This window comes from Microcaecilia unicolor, chromosome 9 (assembly GCF_901765095.1).
Source record: "Microcaecilia unicolor chromosome 9, aMicUni1.1, whole genome shotgun sequence".
Classification (NCBI taxonomy): domain Eukaryota; kingdom Metazoa; phylum Chordata; class Amphibia; order Gymnophiona; family Siphonopidae; genus Microcaecilia; species Microcaecilia unicolor.
Window position 1 is genome coordinate 119,984,596 of NC_044039.1, and position 12,489 is coordinate 119,997,084.

At 41.6% G+C, this 12,489-nt stretch overlaps 1 protein-coding gene across 9 annotated transcripts in view; it reads left to right on the forward strand.

The window, feature by feature from the left end:
• The window catches only part of FUT8 (fucosyltransferase 8), a 510,310-nt gene that overhangs the window by 352,105 nt on the left and 145,716 nt on the right, over nt 1-12,489 (forward strand). The gene's annotated exons all lie outside the window — the stretch shown is intronic.

The window sequence follows — 12,489 nt, forward strand, 5'->3', positions numbered from 1 at the left end:
CACCTCTTGGGTTTACCTTAAGGATGCTCTGATGGTCTAGGATAGGATGGACAAGTGCAGTTCCCTGTTATTGCGGCTCAAGCTAGCTCCCAGTTCAAAACAGTGGCTGCAACCTGTTGCAGTATTTTCAAGCTATTACCACTTGGGTGTTAATGGTGGTTAAGATTAACATTCTCTCATTAAGGGAGTCTTACTAAGCCATGGTAGCCATTTTTAGCACGTGGTAGAAATTAGCTGGCAGGAAATGCCTAGACGCACATAGGAATATAATGGGCATCTTGGCATTTACCGCCAGCTGGTTTCTACCACAAGCTAAAAATGCTATCGCTGCCTAGTAAAAGACCCCCTAAGTTCATACATAGCAGTGATTGCAAAATATGGATGTGTGTCTTGTGTATGATCCTAAAAAAAATTCAACTATGAGGAACATTGGCTATCAGTTGCAGCCAGAATAAAGTTTTTTAAGATTGCAGTGCTTACATTTCAGTGTGTATTTTGCTGGTGTACGTTAGAGCTAGAGCGAGTGTCCAACCTTGGCCCTCGCCAGGTCCGGGTTTTCAGGATTTCCCCAAGGAATATGCATGAGATCTATTGACATACAATGGAGGCAATGCATACAGATGGATCTCATGCATATTCATTGGGGAAATCCTGAAAACCCGAATGGATTGTGGCCCTTCAGGACTAAGGTTGGACAACCCTGATCTAGAGAGTGCTGTTATTTCTTATGCTTCATTAAGATTACTGAGATCAGCACAAAACAGTCTTCTGGTATTGCTTTCACCTTTTGCCATTAGATTAGATGTGGCTAGATGTTCATTCTTTGCTTATCCAATTATCAAAAATTAGGAGATTAAATATTTTCTTTTTTTTTTTGTTTGTTACCTTTAACCCAGATACTTTCAAAATTATTAACAAAAAATATTGGACCAAGTAAAACTTATTACTGAAGCCTTCTTCATATATCAGAATCCTTTTATTATAAATGAAGTCTAAATATTATTTTTTAAAGAAATTATGCTCTGAAAATATTACAGTGCCCAAATCAATGTTTAATCACTGCACATTGTACTTACAGTATGTACTTATCTTTAAGTTGATTTCATGATCTTTCATGCAACTGCTGTCTTGCTAGTGTCCATGCAGCTTATATGCAAATCTTTTGCAAGACAGCTAAGGTGCCCAACAGGGGGTGAAGTCTGACTTGAGATTTTCAGTGGATATTCCCCCTGATGAAGCCATTTGATGGTGAGGAAACAGATCCTTATTGCCAGCCTTAGCTGTCTTGCTGAAGATTTGCATATAAGCAAAATGGACATTAATAAGATAGCAGTTGCATGAAGGATTCAATAAAACATTAATAAGATAGCAGTTGCATGAAGGATTCAATAAATTAACAATTTAAAGGAGGTATACCTATATTCCAGGAGGGCTCACATATTTGTACTGAAATGAGTTAAAGTGGGAATTGAACCTGGGTCCTGTTCACCGTCTATTGCACTAACTACTAGGCTACTCTGTTCACTTGCTTGCTGCTTTCTTACATATGGACACAATATCTGGAGCTGTCATAGAGCCTGGTATATCTGCTGTCACTGTCACATCTTTGGGGGTTGGGAGGGGGTCAGTGGGTCACGCCTTAATCCTTACAGTGCTCAGCGTGGTCAGGGCACCTTTTTCTGAAACAGGTCTAGGTAAAAAGCACTTCTATTTTTGCCTAGGCCCTTTTTTTTATGTTCCATTGTTATTAAAAAGCATCCATATTGTAAGCCCACCCAGAACATACCTCCAGCATGCCTAAACTCTGTGAAAAAGATCCTAGTTCTTGCCTTTTTGAAAATTGTGATTTAGCCATTTTGGTGAGAAAAACGTCTATCTGCCGCTTTGTGCTACTTTTGAGTCCTTTTTTTTTCTCTTTTGAAAATGAGCGCCTTAGTGTCATTCATTGGAAATAGAACTCAAGATACCTTCCTTGTTAATAAGCTTTGATGTGGAAAAAGCTTTCGATCATGTGATCTGGAATTTTCATGTATGGAATGGGTAACTAGTTTGTGAAAGTGGTCCACTGTCACGTCTGTGGCCGTGACCACCCTCAGCCTTACCTTCTTTCTGGGGGTCAGCAGCTCTGCTGGCTTCTGTATGTCTTTGTGTTAGTCTTGTCTCTGGCTCTGTGTGCTGATTGCTTCACTAGACCTCACCTGTGTGTGCTATGCCTCTCTGGGGAGCCAGCATCTAAGATGGCTGCCACCGGCTCTGTGCCAGCTTCCAAGATGGCTCCTGCTTGTCTTTCCTGTGGGCTCACTTCCTATGTGTGTCAAGCCTCTCTTTGGGGTCAGTGTACTTCCTGCTTCTGTCCTACTGCTGGTGACTCATCAGGGAGAGCCTTCATAAAGAAGTGCTGTGCTTGCAGTCAGTGCCTTTTGCATAAGTGTTATGCTCTTAGGCCAGGTCAGGTTAGTAAGTGTCTGCTGCACTACTACTGCTTAGCCTTTCTCTGGGTTCCTGCCCAGTTTCTTTCTGTGTCTGTTGTCCTTCCGTAGGGGGTCTTCCCTGCCACTGTCTGTCTGTGGACTGTGGGTCCTTCCTGGCTTACCCTGTGTTTGGGGTGAAGCCTCTGCTCCAGGCTTACCCTGTGTTGGGGTGAAGCCTCTGTTCCTGGCTTACCCTGGGTTGGAGTGAAGCCTTTGTCCGGGTTTGTTCTCTGTCTGTATGTGAAGCCTCAGCCTTTGTGAGTTCCCCAGTCAGTGTATGGAACGGCTGTGGCTTCAGACCCTTGGCCTGTTCTTCCTGGTTACTCTGTTTGCTGTGCTGCCTGCCCAAGACCCTTGGCCTGTTATTCCTGGTTTGCTCTCTTTACCTTGAACCCTGCCTTGCCTAGCCTGTGTGCCTACCCTGCTTGTATATCCTGAGGGTATATCCTGAATCCTGTATCTGTCTGGCTAGTGTGTTTTCCTGGGTGATTATTCCTGTATCCTGTCTCCACCTAGCTAGAGGGTTTACCCTGTGGGTATTCCTGGATCCCCGTTCTGCCTAGTGTGTTGCTGCCCTAGTCCTTGCTCCTGCTAGCTTCTGTACGCCTTGTGTTCCTTGGTCTGTCTTCTGGGTCTTGCTAGTGGCTGTGCAGCAGCACACTGTCTGAGTCTAGTTCCGTGCCCTGTCGCCCTCGTGTATCCCAGACCCAGGGTGGGTCCTCTGGATCTTCAGTTCCTGCCTTATCCTGCAAGTCCTTCCGGCCGCCTGCACTTCGGAGCTCAACTCCGGAGGAACGGTGGCTAGGTGCAGGTGAAGCTGTTCCTGTCTCATCTGTTCTAGTTGCCTGCTTTGTACTACTCCAGTCCAGAGTTCCAGTACTGCTCTTCTGTGTTTCCAGTCTCGAGGTGGTCTTGCCTGCCGCTGCCGCTCCTCGGCAGTGGCCCAAGGGCTCACGAACTCCAGTCCTGCCTCGAGGACCTGACAGAATGCCAAGGCCCTCGAGAACGCGACATCCACACACTGCATCATGGACCTGCAGTAGCTGTCTGGATGAATGGTATTCTGTCAGATGAGGTCAGCATACAAAGAGGTATCCGGTAGGGCTGCCCATTGCCCCACTTCTATTTGTTCTGACATTGGACCCTCTCGTTAAGAGAAATTGTGCAGGAATTGGATATTGAACGAGCCCAGGTGGGGACTCAAGAATTCAAGACTGTGGTGTTTCAGATTGTTCATATCACAGAACTCAAGAGATCTCTGAATGCTCTGAGACAGAGGGGATTTTTTTGGGGGTGGTGGGGTCATCTTAAATTTTAGTAAATCAGAAGCATTGCCCACAGGGGAAACAGTGAGGTGGGGATGAGGAAGGAATTTTTCCCTTAAAATGAGCAATGGACTCCTTTTGTTACCTTGGAATCCAGTTGATTGCTGATACTCAGAAAGTGTATTGCCTGAATTGCAAAAGCTTCTTGAATCCACTAAAAAGAGATTAATGTGTTGTAATAACTTGCCATAATGTCTAAGCCCAAACTGAGGATGGAAAGCCTTTATGGTTCATGACACACTGGAAAAATGTGGGTTCCAGATCTTTAAAAATATAATTACGTGCGTGTGTGTAAGATTGGATTTGGGGGAGTAAGACGTATACGCTGCTTTCTTTTGAACAACAGTACATATTGTCCTTGAGTGGAGGAGTGGCCTAGTGGTTAGGGACTTTGGTCCTGAGGAACTGAGTTCGATTCCCACTTCAGGCACAGGCAGCTCTTTGTGACTCTGGGCAAGTCACTTAACCCTCCATTGCCCCATGTAAGCCGCATTGAGCCTACCATGAGTGGGAAAGCGCGGGGTACAAATGTAACAAAAAAAATTATTTAGTGCGTGCTCAAAAAAAGACAGCCCCCAAACCTATCATAAAAAGTGTACTAGGAAATATTTCTTCAAATTATTACTTTAAAAGGAGTGAAGCCTGTGAAAACTGGGATTACTTTAATCAGTGGGATTTGAATTAAAGACTTAAGTATATGTATTGTTAAATAACTTCTGGTTTTTAAAAGAGAAAGAATGTAATCAGATCTATTATTTCTAACTAATATTGGACAATAAGTATATTTTTCAATGAAATGATTTCACTATACACCGTATTGGCCTTGAAGAAGCCAACCAGATGATCAATGTGGAATAATGAATTAGACGAGTAATATCTGGGGATAATCAGGTTAATACCATGGTTTTTTTTCTGTTTACTATTTAATTGATCTCCTTATTTTGTTTCACTCTCCCTATTTAGTGGTCTAAGGAAGAGAATAGAATTATCTGACTGAAATATTTCCTACATATTACTTTCTCTGTATTTCCAGCAAGTTGTTTTATCGTTTGTAAAAATTTAAATGGTTATAAATAAAAAATGTTTAAAAATAAAAAGTATACTAGTGGAGCTCAATTGTGGAAGCAAAATCCTCATAGTAGTAACTTTTTGCCCAAAATAGGGAAATTCAGATTTTCAGTGGGGAATTGAAAATTCTATGTTTTCTTTTTCGGAACTTTTTTATTATGAGGATTTATAGTAAATTTACAAGTAATACACTTGATAAAGAAAGTAAGGAGATACTCAAAGTATAATCATCCAAATGTATTTTAAAATTGTAGGAAAGCAGTTACATAGAGTCCACTCTAACTTGGTCTCAAAATGGGAGACATCAGAAAACAAGGAGGTGCAAAGGAAGTTATTGAAAACTATAATAAGGCATTAGGTATAAAGCAAGTATTATTTAAATACCCAGAATTCTTTTGATACACACTGGAACCATGGTTGGCTACTCCAGTTTGCAAGAAAAGCCAACAATTGTTTCAGGGTCATAGAAAACATGCTGAACATTATTCACTTAAGAACATAGTCACAAGTACCTGGCAGAAACCTAATTAGTAGCATCATTCCATGCTACCAATCCCAGGGCAGGCAGTCCTTTTCCCCATGTCCATCTCAATAACAGACTATGGACGTTTCCTCCAGGAACTTGTCCAAACCTTTTTTTAAACTCAGGATACACTAACTGCTGTTACCACATCCTCCGACAGCGAGTTCCAGAGATAACTGTTCTTTGAGTGAAAAAATATTTCTTCCTATTTGTTTTAAAGTATTTCCATGTAATTTTATTGGGTGTCCTCTGGTCTTTATAATTTTTGAAAGTGAAAAATTGATTCACTTCTACCCATTCTACACCACTCTGGATTTTATAGACCTCAATCATATCCCCCCTCAGCCATCTCTTTTCTAAGCTGAAGAGCCTTAACCTCGTTAGTCTTTCCTCATATGGGAGGAGTTCCATCCCTTTTATCATTTTGATCGCTCTTCTTTGAACCTTTTCTGATTAGGTCCTCCATATTTTTTTTTGAGCTATGGTGGCCAGAATTGAACACAATATTCAACGTGAGGTCGCACCATGGAGCAATACAAATGCATTATAATATTCGTGGTCTTATTTTGCATCCCTTTCCTAATAATTTCTAGCATTCTGTTTGCTTTTTTGGTCGCTGCCATACATTGGGCAGAAGATTTCAGCGTATTGTCTATAATGGCACCTAGATCTTTTTCTTGAGTGCTGATTCCTAAGGTAGACCCTAGCATTAGGTAACTATGTTTCAGATTATTCTTCCCACTGTGCATCACTTTGCATTTTTACACATAAAATTTCAGTGCCATTTGGATGTCTAGTCTTCCAATTTCCTAAGGTGTTCCTGCAATTTTTCACAATTTGCCTGTTCGAAATTTAAAAGTAAAAGACTACCTACAGTTCAAGTTTCGGAAAATCTGGATGTATCGGCTCTGCTTGAACAATCACAAGAAGAAATTGAATTTAGATCTACTTTATTGGTATCGTTTGTCTTTCTCATGGATAAAGAGGCTTTACTGAGACAATATTTAAGACAAATCTCTTCAGTTATATTTATGGGGGAGAGAATCCAAATATTTCCGGATGTATCAAGAACCACACAAAAAAGGAGGAAGAAATTCTTGCTTATGAGACAAGAGACAGTACAACTGGGGGCTAAATTTCAACTGAGATTTCCTTGTAAATGTGTAGTATATTATGAGACTAAGACATACCATTTTTTTGATCCTTTACAACTTCGATCTTTCATAAATGCAAGAGTTCCTAAACCTCCATAGGAATCTTTTGGAAGGACTTTTAATTTGGAAAAGATGTAACATACCCGACGCTTTTCTTTTTTCTAAAATTATGTTGCTTTAATATTATCCTTATCCTCTATATAAGGTTTAAATATATCAGCCTCCCCATTCTTGAGGACTATGAAAATATATATTTATTTCATGGGGATTATCCCATAACATGTATATTTCCTTTTGAATTCATTGTATATTTCTTGTCAAAGCTTTGCTTTGGAATGTAAATTAAAAGTTGTATAAATAAAATTTAAAAAAAATTGCAGATGGTACAAAACTATTCAATAACCTCACTCCTCATTCTGATTTCCAGATCAGTTATAAATATGATAAATAGCACTGGTCACAGTACATATCCCTGCTGCACTCCACTATTCACCCTCCACCATTGAGCAAAATGGCCATTTAAACCTGTCCTCTGTTTTCTGTCCAATAACTAATTCGTAATCCACAAAAGGACATTGCTTCTATCACATGACTTTGTTTTTTATTTTCTCAGGAGTCTCTCTTGAGGAACTTTGCCAAAAACTTTCTGAAAATCTAGTTACTCTAACCGGCTCACCTTTGTCCACATGTTTATTCACGCCTTCAAAGAAATGAAGCAAATAGGTGAAGCGAGACTTCCTTCACTGAACCCATGCTGACTCTGACCCATTAAACAATGTTTGTCTATGTGTTTTGTAATTTTATTCTTTATAATAGTTCCCACTATTTTGCCCTTCACTGAAGTCAGGCTTACTAGTCTGTAATTTCATGGATAACCCCTGGAACCCTTTTTAAAAATTGGCGTTAACATGGCCACCCTCTAATCTTCAGGTACTATGGATGATTTTAACAACAGGTTACAGATCACTAACGGCAGATCAGCAATTTCATGTTTGAGTTCTTTCAGTATCCTGGGGTGTATGCCATTCGGTCCAGGTGATTTATCACTAACTTGTTGATTTGGCTCAGTATGTCTTCCAGGTTCACAGAGATGTTTCAGTTCCTCAGCGTCCATCATCCTTGAAACCATTCCTGGTACAGGTTGATGTATTACATCATCCATAAAGACCAAAGCAAAGAATTCATTCAATCTCTCCACTGTCTTCCTCCCTGAGCGTCCCTTTTGCTCCTTGATGATCTAACGGCCCCACAGATTCCATCCCAGGCTTTCTGCTTCTAATGTACCTGAAGTGTTTGTCTCTGTGGCAAGTTTTTCTTCTTATTCTCGTCTAGCCTTCTTTATCAGTGCTTTGCATCTAACGACAGTGCTTTTGTTGTTTCTTATTTTCTTCATTCGGATCCTTTTTTCAATCTTTGAGGATTTTCTTTTGGCTCTAATAGCCTCTTTCACTTCACCTTTTAACCGTTTGCTCTTCATTCCCCTTTGTTAATACTTGGAATATATCTGGAGTTTCTCCCTTATATGGTAGGGTAGCCCGCCCAGCGAATCCCAGGATGTACTGGGCAGGACGCCGCCATTTTGAGGGCAGCGCTGGAAGGAGGAGTGAGTACTATTCCCTCCTCCATCATTTCAAGGTACTGGGGGAGGGTTCGGGGGGGGCACTAGACCACCAGGGAAGGCTGTTGGGGAAGGGTTAGGTCTTCCATCGTGGAGGGGAGATCAGGTCTTTCTGACTGGGGTGGGATGGGGAGGCATGCAGATGCATGCTGGACAGGGCTCCCCATTCCTACCCAATGCTCTGCAAACCCTATCGCCAGCGCCGAGCTGGCATAGGGTTTGCCGCGGTAGCAGTGCCCTTGTTTGGTTCGCTGCCCACTGAGCATTGGGGAAGAATAGTTAATGCCCTGTTCAGCATGCATTTGCATACTACTTGCAGTCAGAGCCTGTGAGCGCATTGTTTCACGAGCCCACCGGCTCTGATCGGTGAGCAGGAGCAGGCACGGGTGATAGTATGGTGGTAATAGCCTCTAGTTCCCACGTGTGCTTCTGATCATCGGCCCCTATAAGAGTTGAATAAAGTTTTTTTTGTACCTCTGGCTGACGATTGGCTCACAGGAGGTGTGGAGAATTAGCAGTAGCAGCAAACAGACACCTTTCTCTGACTTCCAATTTTAGCCACTATTTTAGTGCTTGCCCTATCCTTAGTCTAAACTCTCAGTACTTCATGATCCTAATCAGCTTCTGTTCCTATCTGCCAGCTCAGGTTTGGGAACATTTAGCTTTTCCAAACCTCTTGGGTCACCAACTAGAGCACAGTTGAAAGCTTAATCTGGCCCTGTGGAAAAACTCTTCCTGGAATACTGCAGAGGGAACGCATCAGTGGACGTTCAGGTTGTGTTCTGTGGAGGAATGAGTTAATAAACTTTATTAGACCCTGAAAATGAATCCAGTTGCAAATGTGTATTGGGGAACAAGAATATTTATAGCACCTGTACCAGCGATCCCTGACAATATTCTGTACCTCTAGTTTATAGTTTCACACTAGTGAGTATAGCAAACGTTTTAAGCAGAAAGAGATTTCAGGTATGCCCTCGGTTTATTTTATGTCGTCCCTTACAGTTGAAGATATTGAAATAGATATTTTGAGTGCCATGTGGATTTTGACCTGACATTCAAACCATTTATCGTCTTTGGAAATGAACCTGATGGGGATGGGAAAAGTCATTAGTTGTATCTGTTTAACATGCTGTTCTTTTTGTATCTGTTGTTCTTTTTGTATATGTTTGCTGTCTTTTTATTGGAGATTCTTTCATATAATTATTGATTTTTATTAATTATTGTAAACTGCCTTGATCTGGTAAAGCCAGGCAGTATATCATATTTTAATAAGTGATAAACAGTAAATCATATTTTTAAGAGTCTCAGTAGATAGTGGAAACTGTAAAATGTCTGTGTTTTCTTTCCCAAGACTTGCTTGGTATGGACAGGGAATATAGGTTGTTAGTACTGACAGGTATGAATTAGATGCATTATATATTTGCAGCGTCTCTGCCCAGAAGAATGTACATGGAGGTTTTAGTGTTTGTTTCAGACTGTTACTCAGGATATTTTTACAGATTCTTGATTTGATTTCTAGATTAGGCTTTCTGGATTCTGGCTTGGCTGGGGATGCTGCAAAGGTAGCACTCACAGCCACTGGAGGGCAAGGAGTTGTATTCATCAATTATAGTAACAATCTTGTGGTTGGATTTAGAGCCCATAATATGGGGTTCCTGAAGGAGGTTCTGTGCATTACTTTCAGCCTTGGGACCATACTGCAGTGATCATAACGGGAAAAGTGGAGGGGAAAGTTTGTTACAGGAGTAAGCGAATGAGCCCTAGGACCAGATTGGTGAAGATTGGGACAGTGGGGTTCCTCCTTGGAAATCTTGGGGTCTCTCCCAGAGTCGGAAGAGTATATCTGGGGTCCATAGATGACCTAAGTTTAAAATGCAGGGTGGAAGAAGATGTCATTATCCACACTTTTAAGCTGGAGGTGGCATCACTTCCACTGCCATTGGGCAAGACCCAGGTTGGCTTAAGTAGCCACATGACAACCTCTGCAGGCTGGATGTGGCTCTCTTAGGTCATAGTTTACCCATGTGAATGAAGATTAATGATGTCATTGTCTTGGGAGAGGAACTACAAAGCCAAAATAAAACTAAAATATTTCTAATGCATTGACTGTATAAATTGTAATCTGCACAACCTTCATCTTTAGTCCTTGAACTGCACTTAATGATGATTTCTCTGAAGAAGCTACAGTCCATGCCATAGAACGACAACATTGCATAAAGATCTTTTCTTTCCTCCCCCTACAGGTATAGGCATTATTTATCATGCTAATGAATTGAATGCTCATCAGGCAACTTTTAATTAATTTACATTACTAATGTTATTAAAATATACTTCTAAAGCTCACCATGACTCTCAGTTTACATGGTAACCTATATTTATTTTAAAGAGGTACATGTGCTTAGAGGATGTTTATTTTAATGGCTACTGTTAACTGTATTTTCTATTTTTGTATATTAATGTATGTATATTTAAAATATTGATTATCCTGCTCTAACAGGGGAAATGACTAGAATTGTAATGAGCTATTTAACTTTAATTAGTGATAAATTAACTACATTTATCTTTATTCTGACAAGTGCAAAGCACCTTGGGATATTTCCTATAGCATCACTGCCATGAATTATCATTGTTATCCATTTGACATGGTAAGCCTACAGATAGTATTAAACAATTAAAACCTTAATCTGTAACAGAAGGCAGCAATTATTTTCAGCTATTGTACACATACAGTAGTTCAATTCACAGCTTGCTTCAGTTCATCTATATAGGTTTTCATATATATTTCACTAATTTAGATCTTCCTTGTCATCTATACCAGACCAGTCCAGACTAATGGGTTGTGTCCATCTACCCACGGAAGGAGACAGAGAAAATAGTTCCAAGTAAACTGCCCCTTAAGGATATCATGCAGCCTGGAATGTTCAGTATTTTCTCTGTCTCCTACCGGATGGTGGACAGATCATGCAGCTGCTCTGGATTGCTGGCTGGTAGCTCCTGTCCCAGATTCTTCTGGTGACAGTGGAGCCAGGGGTGTGCTGGTAGCCGTGTTGGGGCTAGTTTTAGATGATACTCAGTAGTCCTGAGTTCCTCATCTGCCAGCTAGGGTGATATCCAGTGACCCTGCTTCCCTCCCCTACCTCCCCTGGCTGTCTTTCTAGCAGGGTGATGGTTGATTGTGGCATGGAGTACCTTGTCTCCCCTGTGGGGTTCTTCTCTTCTGTGGTGGTAGGTGTATCTGAATTTCTGCCTCTGAAGTAAGCCTTTATTTATTCCTGTCACTAGTGAAGAAGATTGTTTAAAAAAAAAAAAAGAAGAAGAAACTTTGTTTTTTCTTCTTTCTCTTGCCTGTTACCTGATTTATTTTCCCGCCTTTGGCAATGTATTCTAGGGGGCCGCTTACGAAGTTTCTTTGAATTTCGCTGGCCGGCGTCTGATTCTGATCTTGGACCCTTTTGAGCTGGTACCAGTTGCTTTTATTTTTTTTGTGGGGCACGGCTTGTGTCTAGATCACGAAACTCCGTTGTTTTTCTCCTCTTCACGGTCCTAGATGGCGGCTGGTTCAGAGGGCGGCCGCGTTGCTGGAATTTGTACCTTTGCAGTTCAGAGGTCTTAGTCTGCCATTTCCAAAGTGGAGGACGTCTCTCACTGGCTCCATTTGGCTGCAGGCTCGGTCTTTTTAGTCCAGGGCTATTTTTTCATTCCTGTCAGCCTTACGCGGCTGTTGGTCAGTTCTTTTTCAGACCGTCCGGTCTCTGCTGCTTCTGGCATCTTGCTTGAGACGCCCCTGCTATTTGATTCTTGTTTTGGCAGCAGTTTTTCCTCCCTTCCTTAGGGAGGTTCTGGTTCTCTCGTCCCCGTGGATCCCTCCTGTCTGCTCTGGTTTGTCTGCAGGGTACTTCCCTTCTGGTGGGGGTCTGAGTTGCCCTTGGTGTGCAACTGCTAGCTCAAATCCCTCTTCTGAGTACCTTCGGGAGCGCCATTCTTGCCAGCCTTTTGCTTGGTCTCAGTTCAGTGTCTTTTTACAGGAATGTGCCTTTTTAGGACTAGTTTGCCACAGCTCTTCCTTGTTTCCCTTGCTTTCAGGTGGGAGTTTTAGCCTGGCACAGGCGGATTTTGCCTTTTCTAGTTTCAGGCACCTCTCTCATGGCACATTTGGCACACCTTCCTTTTTCTGTTAGGGACGCAGTTCTTTCCTGCTGAGCAGATCTATTGCTGTTCATCTGGATTATCGCCTCTTAGCTCTGCGCTTTTCTCTACTTTTCTGCAGGGAAGTGGCTGTGTTCTAGGTCTGGAGTTTGGCTCTCCCTTAGCTGGTTTTTCCTCAGTTTGG